Source organism: Halyomorpha halys, unplaced genomic scaffold (assembly GCF_000696795.3).
Source record: "Halyomorpha halys isolate HHAL.00 unplaced genomic scaffold, Hhal_1.1 Scaffold508.1, whole genome shotgun sequence".
Lineage (NCBI taxonomy): Eukaryota > Metazoa > Arthropoda > Insecta > Hemiptera > Pentatomidae > Halyomorpha > Halyomorpha halys.
Window position 1 is genome coordinate 805,583 of NW_027106467.1, and position 15,861 is coordinate 821,443.

The 15,861-nt window shown below is 29.6% G+C and overlaps 1 protein-coding gene and 1 pseudogene across 4 annotated transcripts in view; both read right to left on the reverse strand.

Moving 5' to 3' along the window:
- LOC106683731 (beta-glucuronidase) overlaps positions 1-15,861 on the reverse strand; it is a 230,344-nt gene that overhangs the window by 147,498 nt on the left and 66,985 nt on the right. The window lies entirely within an intron of this gene.
- On the reverse strand, positions 15,693-15,813 carry LOC112211027 (U4 spliceosomal RNA; annotated as a pseudogene).

The following is a 15,861-nucleotide window of genomic DNA, read 5'->3' on the forward strand; positions in this document are numbered from 1 at the left end:
CCTCCTTATATCCCTTATTTTTATTTACAAAATTAAAATTACTTATAGTTAAAAAATAAATAAATGAATAAACATAAACTTACAACTAACAAAATTGAAAGTCACTTGGAAAATTGCCAAAAAAAATAACCTAAACAGAAATCAAAATTTTGGGCTTTAACAAGGGCTATAGAACAAAATAGATAACAACAACATTTAGAGTAACACACGATTGAAAAGGAATAGTATACAAACAAATTTAGAATTATACAAAATATTGAATTAAATCTGATTATAAGTCAATAAAATACAAAGGTGTACAAAAAAGTGGATCAGATTATTCTTGATATTTACATATACCACTTTTATGGTATGAATACATAATATACGGGTATACACACTAATATGGTGTATTTTCAACACTGATATTTTGCCTATTACTTTCAAGGTACAGAATTGAAAAATTCGTTTCTAAAGTAACTTCAAATCAATTCATTTTTGTAATCTTTTTGCGAAATGCATGAGTCAAAAACATGGAATTTACGTTGTTTTTTTTTCAAAGAAACGGTCAATTAATTTCGATGGCGTGAAAAAAGTATAAAACTCAGTTACGGTGCCAATTGGTATTGAGACAATTGTGTGATACTCTCAGAATTAGCTTTGTCGTTGTTTTCACCATTAACTATCTGTGCTAGCTAGACATGCCGATGCTTTGACAGTGAGCTGTTACACTTTATATCCTCATTTCACTAATCTTTTATATAACTTAAATATATATAAACATATATTTTTCTAACACATATCATTTTGTATGTGGTCACTTTTGTTGTTTGTATGCCTCATGTCTGTATGAGGTATGCCTCATCATGCCTTATTATGACTGGGCTCACAATTCTAATGATATAAATGTTTTACATGTTGTATTAAATTAATAATGAATAATTCGAGTAGATATTTGGTTTTATACAATTTTTCTTCCAGATTAATTGTTTCTTGCATAACTTAAAAGGTTTATTTAATTGTTTCGACCAATGGGATCATTTATACTTTCTTAATTTTGCAGTTTTTATCCCTAAATGGGTTTCCTGGTTAAATCAGAGATCATTTATAATGAATTATGTAAATTAATCACTTACATATTTTGAACATCGGCAGAAAATCATTTAGTACATACATTCATCTCAAAGGTTAAAAAATCGATGATGTTAAATACAGACAACATAATGTTTGTGTCGAAATTTCCTGGAGTGATTTGGTTGTGTCAGTTGATGTGGAATTTTCTGTATTTTGTCCAAATTAACTTGATATTGTTCTTTTCTCTTGTGATAATTTCCGATTTAACGAAGGACTGAATAATTATTTATTGTTTTTTATGTATAAAAAGATGTTATAAAAAACAGAGATACGTATCTGACCGCATTTTGAATAATGCCGGTCTTTTTACCCCTTTGCAAACAACAATGTAAAAGGAAAAATAAGAAGAAAAAAAAATGGAAATATGTACGTTGAAATTCAATAAATAAAAAATGAATAATTTTAATTTTGAACTAAGATAAGTTACTGAAAGTAACAAAAAAAATACTAAAACGACATGAACGTAAACTATATCTAAATCAAATAAAATAAATTTTACTTTTGAAAGAATTAGTAATAATATTAACTTTATAAAGTATAAAAATTAATTTTACAAATTTTATTTTTTTTTGGCAATGAAACAATCACTAAATGATACATTAAATATCTTTTTTAAGAAATAAAATTAATAGTTATTGTTAGAAGTTAATTATTTTCTTACGGTATTTGAATTTTCTTTTATACGCCACAATGATCGAAACTTAGGATTTGTTGGTTCGATAGGTGTAGGTCTAGGAGTTGGCGTAGGAAAATTTGCACATTATGTTGAAGAGAGATAATTGGTTGTTGATAGACATCGTTGGTATCAGGAGCGTTCACGAAGAATATTAAAAAAGTTTAAGTGGTTAAATAAACCAAAACCTTAGCTCGGAAAGTAGGCGTATCGGTTATTGGGGTTAATACATTGACGTTAATACGCTAATACACATAATAGTAGCCAACAATAACAACCTAACCAAGTATTTTTGTATCATTACATTACAAAAAAAAAACTAAATAGATAATAAAACTATTTTATCACTTTTCAAATACATGACATTTCAAAAAAGATAAAATTATTTCTAATTTTAACAACTAAAATTTATAATTTAGAAATAAAGAAAACGGACCAAACTAGTTATTTAAAGCGTCATTTTAAAAATCAAGTTATCTCCAAGTAATTATTTCAGTCCCTTTTTTTATTTTAATATATTTATAAAGGAAATTCGTACTGTGGCAGGGAATGGTTCAAATGGAACTGAGTTGTACTCGATGCCAAGCTCCTTTTCCGTGATGTTGCTATAATTGCGTGAAGTTGAAAAAGCTTGTTATACCGCCCTGGAAAATGGAATCGATGTATAATTTTGAGAGTTGTTGTGAAGAGGTTGAGTTGGGAGGGGAGGGGGGTCTGAGAAGGTTAATTAAGAGAGCGGCAAGTTAGTGAAGTACTCCCCTCCCCCTAACTATAGCAGTCTGTCATAAACCTCTCTCAGGATCCTCTCTTCTCTAAGGATATAGTTTGTTCCCCATTATTTTAAGCTTTGTCAGAGCTTTATTATGGCGTAATAGGATATTTTTAATGTAATAAGGTAGTGTAACCAAAGTATCATCATTATAAATGGTTTCCACTATAAATGTAATTTTCATACTGGTTAATTATCTTCTAAAACCATTATTAGGTATTTGAATTTTCTTTTAATAAGTTCCGTGACAAGAGGGGACTTAAAAACGGTCAAATAAAAATAAATGAAAAAAAAAATGAACTATTTATGAGGATCAATATAACTTCCTAATGTTTTATAACTTAGAGCAATGAAGTCTGGAGTTAAATTATTTTATGTGAAATCTGAAAAATGATTAGCAATGTCTGCCTATAAAAAACTGCTAAGAAACTTATTCCAAAAATTAAAAATTTTTTTTTGGTAGGGGAGGTATGGACGCTCTTGTCTCTCTAGATTCACAAGTGTTGATACCGCATTTTATTTGCAATTACAAATTATTTGTTGTAAATTTGAAAAAATCTGGTGATGAGCGCAAATTGCACACCTTTCACTTACCACCCTACTTAGAGTTGAAATCATAGCTCGTTTCAATTTCGATAACTTTTAATATCATTGGCGAATATAACTATTCCTCACTTTTCGTTCCACTATCGAGACTATATTTTATCTCCAAAATAGATTTATAAGTAGTAAATAAAAAAAATTAAAAAGATCGTTGAACACTCCCCTACCCGACCCTCTAACAAATCTACAATTAAGTGTTTGTGTTAATTCACTAACTGATTTTAAACATGCGGATTCCATTAAACAATACGCCTCATTATTTATTGTGGTTAGTAAAATGAATAAACTTAAAACTGTACGTTCAGATGTTTTTCCTTCACTCGCTCATTTTAACTTTTTTTCATCGTTTTTTAACCACAACTGAGGGTACATTTACACATCACTATCTATATTTTTTTTGTAAACTTTATACTTATATTAAATATATTGAATCCAATTTAAAATAGCTTGAATATATATGTTTTAAAATTAAAGGTTATTTTATTTATTTAAAATTATAATTTGTTTATTTACATTAAAAAAATGGCTGATTAGTGCTTTGACATACTGTACTGATGGTACCCTTTTTATATTTTATCAGCGCTTATTTATAATAGGACAACCCCGCGTTTACCTCGTTATAACGCCGCTCAATGTAAATAAATGTTTTACGTCGCGGATACCTATGCACTCCCAATAACTAAAAGTTTTCTAATTAAAATAAACAAGTCCCACTATAAGAGATGCAGAGCACCGTAATAAAAATAAAATTAATTGAAACAGGCTTCATCATATTGAATTTTTATAATGATATACTAAGAATAATTCTTAAACAATATTAGGAGTTAATTATTGGTAAAAAATAAATAAATAAATTGGATAATATTTTCCTTGTAATATTCTAAAAATAAACTTTTATGAAATATAATTAAGAATAAAAATATAAGAAAAAAATATAGAGATAAGTATTCCTGATGAAGGGTGAACGCATCAAAGGAAATGTAAAGGCAATGAATAAATTATAAGGAAGATATTATTTTTACGAAAATTCCTAATATAACCATAAATAATGAAAAGAGGTACAATGCAAGAGACAAAGTTTTAAACATAAACGAAGATAATTGAAGGAAAATGGAGGTATCATACATTTTCCTTCGCTCCCTTTGAAGGCTTATAAGTAATCTTGAGAAGGGTTTCAACAGTCTTCCTTTGTAGAATTATTTATATCTCCCTTGTTCGGTATTCATAGTCATAGCATGTTCTTTAAAGAAACAAAATAAAAAATAGAAAAAGGGAGATGTTATTAAAAATAGTTATGGTCTAGGTTACAGGTATTATTTTTGTTTTGTAATGAATATATATTTAAAGGATATTACGTATAGGATAAGTGATTAATATTAATATAATACTTGTGAAACAAATTTCACGTAAGGTAAGTAAGTGTCCATGTAAAATTAGTTCAAATCTTAAATAGGATAAAATATTGATATATGGATATAATCAACAAGAAATAAAAAAAGGAATGTAAACCTTTTGTCGAAATGATCCCGAAACGTATAAGAAAAAAAAAGAATAAATAAATTTAGCAAGTATTAATATATTAAGTAAACATTCTTCCTTTAATGAATAACATCAGGTAAAGTGTTATGTCTATAAACTTGCTCTATTATACTAAAACGGCTGAATTTAGGTCCTCCATAAGGGAAATTAATTAAAATATTAATTTCAATTGAAAGATAGATGGAGTGTGATAACAAATAAAGTTGCGTTTCTCATACAATGGATGAGTGGAGTATCAAAATACTTATTGAACAAGATTTTATCTCAGCGTTTTTTAAATGTAAAATTTTAGTTTAATGCTCAAAATTGATTATTTTTGGAAGCTTCGGTATGTTAATCAGAAACATACTGTGATTGTTGACCTTTTCAAAAGAGGTACGCTCACAATTGTGTGTCTACAATATAGTCCAGTCCTGCGAGGGAAATTTGTAATTTGAAAATTTTTGCAACCCCGATTCTATCTTCATATTTTCTCGTATACAGTTACCTCTCATTTACCCATCAGTTCAAATGGTCGATGAGTAACTTTCATAAGGAATTTAGTCTTATTTTGTGTTTTGAAAATCACACATTTTATATATATATGTATATATATATATATAAATACAAGTGATTTTAATATGAATAGTACAATAGGATGGATACAGACTTGTGGAGACTATACCGATTAGTAGATTCATATCTACTAAATTTATATCTCCAATAACATTTCTAGATTAGAAGGTCTCAATGCCCTCTTCATTGCAAAGGAGGGTTATCAGGAATTAAAGAGCAAACTAGGTTAGAACAAGTGGGTTCCGGCGGTTAGGAAGTTCATATTATCCCAGATATCGTCCGGGCTAGACCGGCTGCATACGGAACATTAAGTCTTAATTGATGATTTTATCTGTGACAAAGTAAGGAGCATTGAGGAGTTTATAAAGGATTTTGAATTGTAAGGATTGCATATGAGAGAAGTGCAGTGGTTTTAGTGCGACACTAAAGTTCAGCTCTGTAAATCCAAATATTTGTTATTTTGTTGTTGTTTATTGGCGCGACTGACCGTGGAGGTCCAAGGCCTCCCCCGATGTACTTAAGAAATACTTCGCGTGTTTCTTGACGTGGTTTTCGTAGGGTGGGTTACTCCCACGCCTATTTTTTTGAGTGCCATCCATTGTGTGACGGGCCTCACAAATGCCCAGGGAGAGATTGTGAGGGAGTATTGTATAATTTATGCTTGAGAAAATCCCGGATAGGGCCGGGCTCGAACTCGCAATCTATAAGTTGACAGACAGGCGCGTTACCACGCTACTACCGTCATCCCATTCGTTATTATAAACTTGTAAATCAGTCTTTCAGTTTTGTAATTAGTTAGAAGCTTGAATCGTTTGTCTAGTACTTGTTATAGCAGTCAGAATTGGTGTGTAGTTTTTTTATTATTTCCGAGGATTTAAAGTCCATATTTAGTCCTGCGTAGTGGATATCAAGGTTGTTGATGTCCTCTGTCGTGATTTTTTTCATTATGAGTTGGCATATTTTTAGATTTGTACCTTTGTTAAATTGTTAAAGGTTAAAACCTTTGATGTATGGTTATAGGGAATATGTACCCTTTGATGTGGGATAACGTTGGTATAAAACGCTGTAGTAAACTTAGTATTAAAAAAATTACTGAGTTATAAATAAGAAACACATTTTTGTTGGCAACTGTTGCTTATAGAACGTGGAGAAATTATCATTATTACTTGAGAATAATTGAATCAGAATCTAAATAAAATCAATTAACTAGTATAAGTGATTTTTTTGAATGGAAAAACTCATTTCATAAGCTGTATCCATAGATTGATAGTATAGAGCTGTAGGGATTGTATCTGTTACAGTATATCATCATATTATTTTTTAAAACATTAATACAATTATTAAGAGTTAAATAAATCAATTTAAATTGGATTCTAGTTTAATTTCACTTACATATATATGAAATATATTCTAATGGGGCAATAAATCGCTGTTGAATTTGTACGATCGTCATAGTTTCGACGGAGACATATGTTTTAGATTATCCAAGTCCAAAAAACCAAGTCTGCCGAAATGGTCTGTGTGTGTGTGAACAGCCTAAATCAAAAACTAAAAGTTTCATGCAACTGAAATAACGTATTTACGACAAGTACACGACCGGGATGGGAGGAAGGTTGCTTAGTTATGAATGCGTTTTATTATCACCCGGAGCCGGGATCGAATCCGGTTTTATTACTTATCCTGTTACTTTAGCCGTAAGTATATTAACATTTCATAACATCAATACGTCGTACACTTTTTTTTTTTTAACTTCTGTATTCTCGGCAGGAAAAAAGTTGATATAGCTTTCCGCAAAAAACCCTTATATTAATGCATAAGTAAAGTTTTTTTTTTTTATTTTTCACGTTCCTGAGTGGTAAGTGCAAATTGTGTGAGCTTCACACCATATTGTTTTTTTTTGTCTTTTTTTCCAATTAACTCAGTGTCGGTGTGACAATAAAAAAGGCGCATTGCGGTCCAACAAAGGTGGATAAAGATGGAATGGGGAGCCAAGCTATTATGTAAAAGCTCCAAGCTGTTATGGAAATTGAGAGGATAGTAAAGAGTAAACATCCAATTGGTTCAATTATCCTAAAAGTGGATCAGATGGCCTGGCTGTTCCAATCAAATTTCTCTTTCTAACTGAATTAAAATAAACGAAAAGTGCCTTAGCTATTCTCCTGTTTTTTCTTTATTCACTGGCTCAAAAAATAAATAAATGAAATAAAAACAATTGCATTCATAAAATGAAAAGAAAAAAAAAACCACCAAACCTTAATATATATATATTTTTGTTCATGATAAATCAATTCTCTATTCTGATTAAATAATTAATGAGTTAATTTTTCTTTTACATCATTTTGCTTTAAAATTGTGACCGTGTGAAGTTGTTGATTCATTAAGGTAATTATCAATTAATTTCTATTTACTTGACGTTTTATACAAGATAAACCTTTTATTTCATTTATTTAGCAAATAGTTTATTTATAAATTAATGGTAATCTTAATTGTACATTATTAATTTATAATTATATAAATTCCACAGAGAGATGATCAAAATGGAGATTTGATCAAATTCCTCAAACAGATGATCGGTTCTAATTAAATAAAGAAAAAGTACTTAATTCGGTTTTTTTTTAAATGTATTTTTAGTGAACTTTTAAACGTTTCTAGTGAATGTAGCTAATAAATAATTATGTTCATTCATATTAATAGACTTCATAATTTTTGTTAAATTTCTAAACAATTTAATTTCTTCCTTTTACTAAAACAGTTAAGGGTTTTGATCTAATTACTTACTTGCTTTTGGAAAATCTACTCTACAGTTGTTATTTTATCCTATTCTGTGGATTGATCATCTATCTTAGCGATTTTATTAAATCTTCATTTTCCTATGATATATACATTAGAATCTTGAGGTCTAAGTAAATAAATAACCAACTGTATTTTGGCAACGCTTAGAGATTTTATTGTTTTCATATTCGTGGCTTAAAATAAAAACAAAAAAATTATAACTTTTTCTTATTTAATTATTAAACAAAAGAATACAGAGGGTACAGATTGAGATCAATCAAGTATTTTACTTTAAAAGAAAAGTTTCATAAGGAATGAGCCTATACGACGTTATTTTATTTATTTATTTTTTTAAAACTTTTCGTGTGCAAGAAAAATTATAATTAAAACGAAACTAATTAAGATCAAACATTTTATCATATTTACTAATTTTCTAAACATTTTTTTCTGCAGAGCAAATTCACACGTAGTTTAATAACTGAAAGATTTTTAATTTATATTAGAAAATTGCTGCGAAGTGATCTACTGAATTTATTTCCCAAATCGTACATTTATATTTTTATGACTTGGATCCATTAGAGTGGAGTAAAAAGTTCTAATCAGTACTGGAGTATGTAATTAGTATCTACGTAGTGGAATTCTACTACGGAGTGGTATAATTCCGTAATAGTAGATTTAAATAAAGTTCTAACTAGCAGGGACCTTGATGAAATTGCCAGTTAATATGGTATTCCGGTATTCAGGGGTCTCCGTTAAGAAAAGTTACGTTTTAATAATAATTTGCTTTTATAATTTTTTTTAATGCTTATGTGTGCAATCTAATTTTATTTTATTGTGTGATACTACATTCTGTTGTATATTTACCCATAATGGTAATAGAGATTAGAGATCACAATCACACCATATTTACGGATATATAAATTATATGATAGCAAAACAAGAAATAAAAAAAAATGTATATATTTTTATTTATTTATTTATTTAATGTGATAATTTCAACTGTACAAATAATAAATGCAATAAGTAAATATGTCGTATGTTTCATTTACTCTTGAAAATCTTGGGATCACCCATTGGTGGTACTTCAAGCATTAATTTAAATTAGAAGGTCCCGTGGCCATCTTCTTTTCAGACGCCTCAGATAATTGAATGGGTAACGCTAGGATTGCCCTAGGGAATAAGAATGATGGGTGAATTTCTAATTGAATGTGGTGAATTTGGATTTAATAAAGTCTGAGACAATAGGGTAGTAGTTTGTTGTCTACTTAAAGCTATGATTTTCTATACATTATTTTGTATAATTGTCCAAATCATTTTTAGTTTTAGTTGTTTTTCCTTTATTAATTCGGGATAATACATTTTATTTGTAAAAGTTAACATGGGAATATTTTATAATTTATTATAAGTGCGTGAATTTATGAAAGAAGTCCTGTCGGGGAAAAAAAAGTAATGTCTTGTTTTAGACCATATACCTGACTCCTGAAAAAAACTGCTAGTGAAGTAGAAGCGGTTATAAATTTGGAGTTATTATTTTAAATTTAAAAATATTAGAAAAAAAATAGTTAACACTTTAATTTATGCTGTTTTCAGACTCCACTTTCTAAATTACTTCAATTAATACGTTGTTTGTAAAACGTGGAACTCCGGATATTATTCCAACTTGCTGCCTGCACGTGAAGTCAAGTTTCTGTAACAAATTGTTTATAAAGGACCTAACATCTCTAAATTGATTTAGAAGTTCGGAACTTCAACTTAGGGCATCTTCAGAATAATTCAAGTCAAAGGAGAGCAACTTAGTGACAATCAGCTCTACCACAAAGTCATTAATGAGTTTGCTCTTTCAATATGTAATTATTGGAAGAAGATAGTTCACCGTAGTATGAAGTAGATTTTAGTAAGATAGTCTGGGTAGCGGTCAATAAAGGTATGAAAATAGTAAAAGAAAGCTATTTATTGTTAACCAAAGTTTCGTCCCACTTTGCAATGCTTCGTCAGGGCTAAATGAAAAGACAAAATAAAAACATTATATAATTTACAGAACATTAAAATAAAAACATTTGAAAATAATTGTTATATTTAATTATATTAAAGTATATAAAAAAATAATACTAATTTAAGGAAGTATACATGTAGGTGAACTAGAAACTTGTTGCTAATAAATAAAACCAGGTTTGATAGAGTTCTAAATACAGATTTAAATTAATAAATTGTAGAAGAATACTCGTTAGAAATAGTAATAAATATGGTAAGGATGTAGTTGTAAACAGTAAAACCGATAGGCGAAGTAACTATGGAATAGGTGATGTATAGTAATATATAAAAGGAAGACATTAAGAAAATTGATAAAAATAACCAAGTACGGGAAGTACATAAGGGGGAGTACCTTTCAGATTGAAACAAAGATGACAACTGAGGAACGGAAAGTCAGGTAGAGATTTTCCCCACTTCTTTCGCTAACCCTTAGGAAGGGTAAGATTTTTATAATCCATTTCTAACTATACTATATTTCTACCTGACTTTCCGCTTCAATCTAACAGGTACTTCGCTCTAGGTTTATTGGTTATTTTTATTAATATCTCCCTTTTACATATTACTATACTTCACCTATGCCATATTTACTTCACCTATCTTTTTTACTTTTTACATCTACCTCTTTACCATATTTATTACTATTTCAAACGACTATTCTCCTACAATTTATTAGTCAAGATCTCTATTTAGAACTTAATCACACCTGGTTGTATTAATTAGTAACTAATTTCTAGTCCACCAACATGTTTACTTCCTTATATTATTATTATTAGTTTTTTATGTAGTTTACAAATATAACAATATTGTTTTGAATTTTTTTTATTTTAATGTTCTGTCAATTCCATACAAATATTTTGGAAGTGTTTATTGTATTATCCTGTTTTTTTTCATTTAGCCCCAACGAAGTCCTAGGAAGTGGGTCGAAACGTTGGTTAACAATAAATATTTTTCTTTTCTATTTTAATACCTTTATTGACCGCCACCCGGTCTATCTTCCTACAATATGTAATTATAATTATATATTATTTTTTATAGTTTATTTGTTTGCTGTTTTTATAAACTTTTATACTAATAACTGTTTTTACCAACATATCTGTCCGCTGTTAAATACAACATTTGTCTAATGGTTTGTAGGACAGTGTACTGTGGCATCCGTATTTCAAAACATTACACGTTGTGATTGTAGAAAGATGGTCAGGGCCGCGGCCGAGAAAGTAATATCCCAAATTAATAAAGGAAAAGCTCAACACTATAAAAGGTTTGGACAATTATATACACTGCATAATAGAAGATTGATTCTATAATAGCCTCTGTTTCCATTTAACTACTCTTTCTTAGCTCTCTATGTCAGTAGGACACGTGACCTAAAGTTCGGTCTTGAGTCCAACTTTAAGGTATTCCTCAAGGCTTCACTCAATCAGGAGTCCCGTAATACAACTTCTTCGGTGACCTAGCTCCATCCATTCTGACAACATGCCCCAATCTTTGGTCCCGTTCGAGTCCTACCTAGCGGAAAACGCTGAATCATTTTTAATTTCATTCCTTATCATTCATACATCTACCGTGTACGTTTTCTTTGCTTAAATGTTGGAGAGGGTAAAAAACATCCTTTGCCTCGAACATTTTACTAAAAAGTTACATTAAAAGTAATAAATAAGAGAATTTTCTTACTATTTTTAATGCTTATCACTTAACCATTAATAAAGATCACTAAATATAATTATTGAATTAATAACTTATGATTTATATTTTGTCCAAGGTACGCTCCTATCCCTTACCTTGGACATCCGGGAACATTTTTCAGTTTTTCGGTTTTAATTAGTACACACATTCAGTACAAAATTTAAATATTTAAAGATTCCTACAAAATTCGCACATTATATTTTATTTTCGGCTGATCTCTCAAAATAAAATATAATTATTTTTATTTTATTTTGATACAATAATAAAATATTATTTCTTAAAATTAATAAAATTTAAAAAAAAGTTCAATTATTATTTCTTTTATATAGCTTACGGCAAGAAAATTGTATTCCAAATAGAACAAGTCAAAATTTATTACAAAAAGTTCCTAATACATTTAATTTCTGGCTAATCAGAGATGACGCCGGAGCACGTTATAAAAATGGTTAAATTTATCAATCTGACAAAGCTAACCTATTTGAATTTTAAAGAAGTCTAAAAGTTTGAAATACATAAAAAAAGTGCAAAAATCTAATAACTTTGTTTAATAACGAAATTTAAATTAAAAATATCACATGTGAATTCATCTCTAAAATTCAATTACTGTCAAAATCTGTAAAAGAAAAGAAAAAAAAAGATATCTCATTCCTTCGAAAATTCCAGTATTAATTGCACTGAAGAACTGAATAGGTTAGAAAATTATCAATATTATCAGAAGATATACCGCTACATCAAATCAAATTTCGAGGAAATTCAAATAGTGATGACTGATTCTTAAGTAAAATTGAATCCTAAAAATATTTTGTTCTTTTGCTGTTTCCAATGAATGGAATAGTTTCCAAATACTGTAAAAAAGGCATTTTAATCCGGCCGGAAACAGGAATCTGCTACAGAGATGTATTAACCCGTCTTCGGATGGAACATACGCGACTCACTCACTATCATCTCATGAAGAAGGGAGGATGAACCGATGTGTATATGCTGCTGAAGTGATCTCGCTGTTGGGCACATTCTTACTGGGTTGCTCTGGAGTCTCACCGATTCTCTTCATGTGTACAGGAAATGATCAGAGAAGACTCCTCAACAGTAATAAATTTGTGAAGTGTAAATTGTAATTGTTAACATGTAATGGTAATTGTGATTGTAAATTTCCCACTTTGTAATTTCAACTGACATTGTATGTCATGTATGTATGTAAATTTCTCATCTTGTAATTTCAATTGTATTTGTATTTCTACTGTATGAACATGCCAATTGTAATCGAATTTGTAAATCAAGTGTAAATGGCTCGAGTGGTCGAAACACTTAAATAAATAAAAAAAAAAAAAAAGGCATTTATTGGCGACTTATGCCCTTACAACGAATCGTATTATAAAAATGCTCATTTTATATTCAGATTTAAATTCCTTAGCTCAGATGGTTAGGCCTAGGTCTATCGATCTGAGATCTGCGGGCGGTGCCGGTTCGGATCTAACCTGTGGCGTTGACTTTTCCGTTAAGTGGCGGTTCCACAAAATGAGAAACTTGACCCCCCACTTAGAATAGGTTGGTCACCTGTAGATAACTATACAAAAATCAACTTCGCTGTGGATTACCTTAAAAAAAATTCCATTTAATATCTGTATCCGTAAAAAAAAAAAAAAATAGTCTAGAACTGGATAAGATTAGAAAATTAGTAATATCTTAAAATAAACCATATACCACTGGTATAATCCAGCGAAAATCAAATAAAATTTCCAAAAGTTTTTAAAATTAGTAGGGCGGAGATGTGTACTCAGAGACTTCTCGTACATTTAATGATTGTCAGCACTGAGAATCTAACAACTTAGTGGCTGCCACGTGGACCTTGCTCGGACACAACCCATTACAAACTCTATTAGGACAACAATGTTCAACGGAGTCTTGTTTTAACTGAAGACATTCCAGCTCCAGTCCTGTACCTACAAACGGGCAGGTAAATGTTTACTTAAGGAGTACTGTGGAAGAGCAGACAAATGGGACCTGGCATCGCTCCAATTCACTAATAAACCACCGGACTTAACTAACTTCCGCATCTGTTATCTGTTGCTACTGTTTAGGAATACTTAAGGCAATTTCTCAAGTTGAGGGTAATTAAAATTAATTTTTTATGGCTATTGTAAGTTACAAAATTATTATTTGAAAATTATCAACACTAAAGTATGAATTGAAATAAAATTATGCATTAACCAAATCAATTTATCCTCAAATGACACTGGTTGTCTCTTAATTATTCGAATGTTCCTATTAGATATTCATACCAATTATCTTTCAAACATATCATGCAGGAAGAATGTATGACAGAAACGTCAAACAAAGGAATCTAATTTCAAACTTATCTTCCAACTCATCTATTTTTTTCAAATTCTTTGATCGCTTACAAGTCCCTTAAGATATTTACTATTTACAGAAAGTGAAAAAGTCCTTTCTACTCTTTTTAAAACTTTCAAAACTAGTGAATATTTGAAATATATAAATAAAATCTTTTTGATGGGTTAAAGTATTCAATGAACTGACCTTTAACCTTAACTTACACACAAACTCCTGGTTTATGATCTTCGAAATTCTACGTAGCCATTGAATTGAACTTACGTATACAGTTTTGATGTAACAGGAGTTTTAGTAGTCAAGGCTTAGCTCTATATTCAAACTGTCAAAGCGAAAATATCACATAAGTTGGGAGAGCAATTGAAGAAAGTTTTTGACGTGTTGGTGATTATTATAAAAGTTACTACCGCCTAGAGCGCTGGACGCTTATGTGATGTTGAAAGGTAGAAAATTTATTTTTTCTCATATTTCAACATTTTGTCAATTTTTTTTTATATCCATGAATTATGACACTTTTTATATATAACACAAACGAATAATAATTAAAGAATAGTTTTATTTCAGTTTTTGTTAATACACATTTACAAAATCTATTTTTTTTTTTAAACTTTATTTAGTTTAAAATTTATTAAAATATTATCTTAGTTTTCAAATTACAATCAGTGTTGTTTTTATAGTAAACTATAATGATTTTACTCCAAGATAATAGTGATTTATAATCAAAAGCAGTATTTTTGGAACTTATACTTCTCACTTTGAGAGAGTTCTTTGATATTTTTTCATTACATCTATAATTTGGGGCACAGTTTATAAATTTCAATATCCAAATGTTTACCTAAGACGGAAAATGAATTAATACTACTCGTAACTCATTCACAAACCTTTAACTTTAAGAAGTTAGAATAACTTACTCAGAATATTAAATATTAAATAATATTAGTCCTGTCTACCAAAGATGAGAAAGGGATTTTGGTAAAAAAATTTTGAAGGTTCTGAAAACTTCTTTTTTAATCGACTTATTATGATTTTCAACTATTAAACCTTCCATGGTTCCAAGAAATATATCTAAAGATACTTAAAAAATTGATATTTTTTTCGTTTTTAGTACAATAGCATGAAAACTCTTTTTCAGCTACTTTGACTTATACCCAATTATGCAAGAGTAATTTTTTTAAATCTTTTACTTAATTTTTTTTTCCCAGGTAAAGAACGTTTCGTTAGTACCGATACCAAGTGGTTTCGATACTTTGTGTCCGATACTACCGTCGATATCATCATTAGGTGATACTTTGATGGTATCGATGCATCCCATCCACTATTTGTGATACTAGGCATCAATACTTTTCATTCGACCAAGTACCAATTAAAGTAATATTATTCGGGCCTATGAATTTTTTTTGAGTCAACGATTTTAAAATTAGATTTTTTTTTTTTTTTTGTTCCCGGAATAATTCATGGAGTATCGATACTTTTCATCCTAAACTATCGGGTGTCGTCCGGGATATCGTTTGAGACCAAACACTTCTAGTCTAATGGGGCTCAGTCAAATAAGGACCAGAAAGGGAACTCATGTTTATTTCGGGATTTCATGTTAGGGACCTCACATTTTTCCTGGAAGTATAAAAAAAAAGCGAAATAAAATTTGTTGTCTCTCTATTAGCTTTTCAACTAGCAATAATCGCACCTCAGTAGACCTTCATTGGTTACGATATTGCCTCTGCGCAAGGTTGCAAGAGCACTACAGAATGTACTGAATAGTCTACAAGCTTGGTCGGAA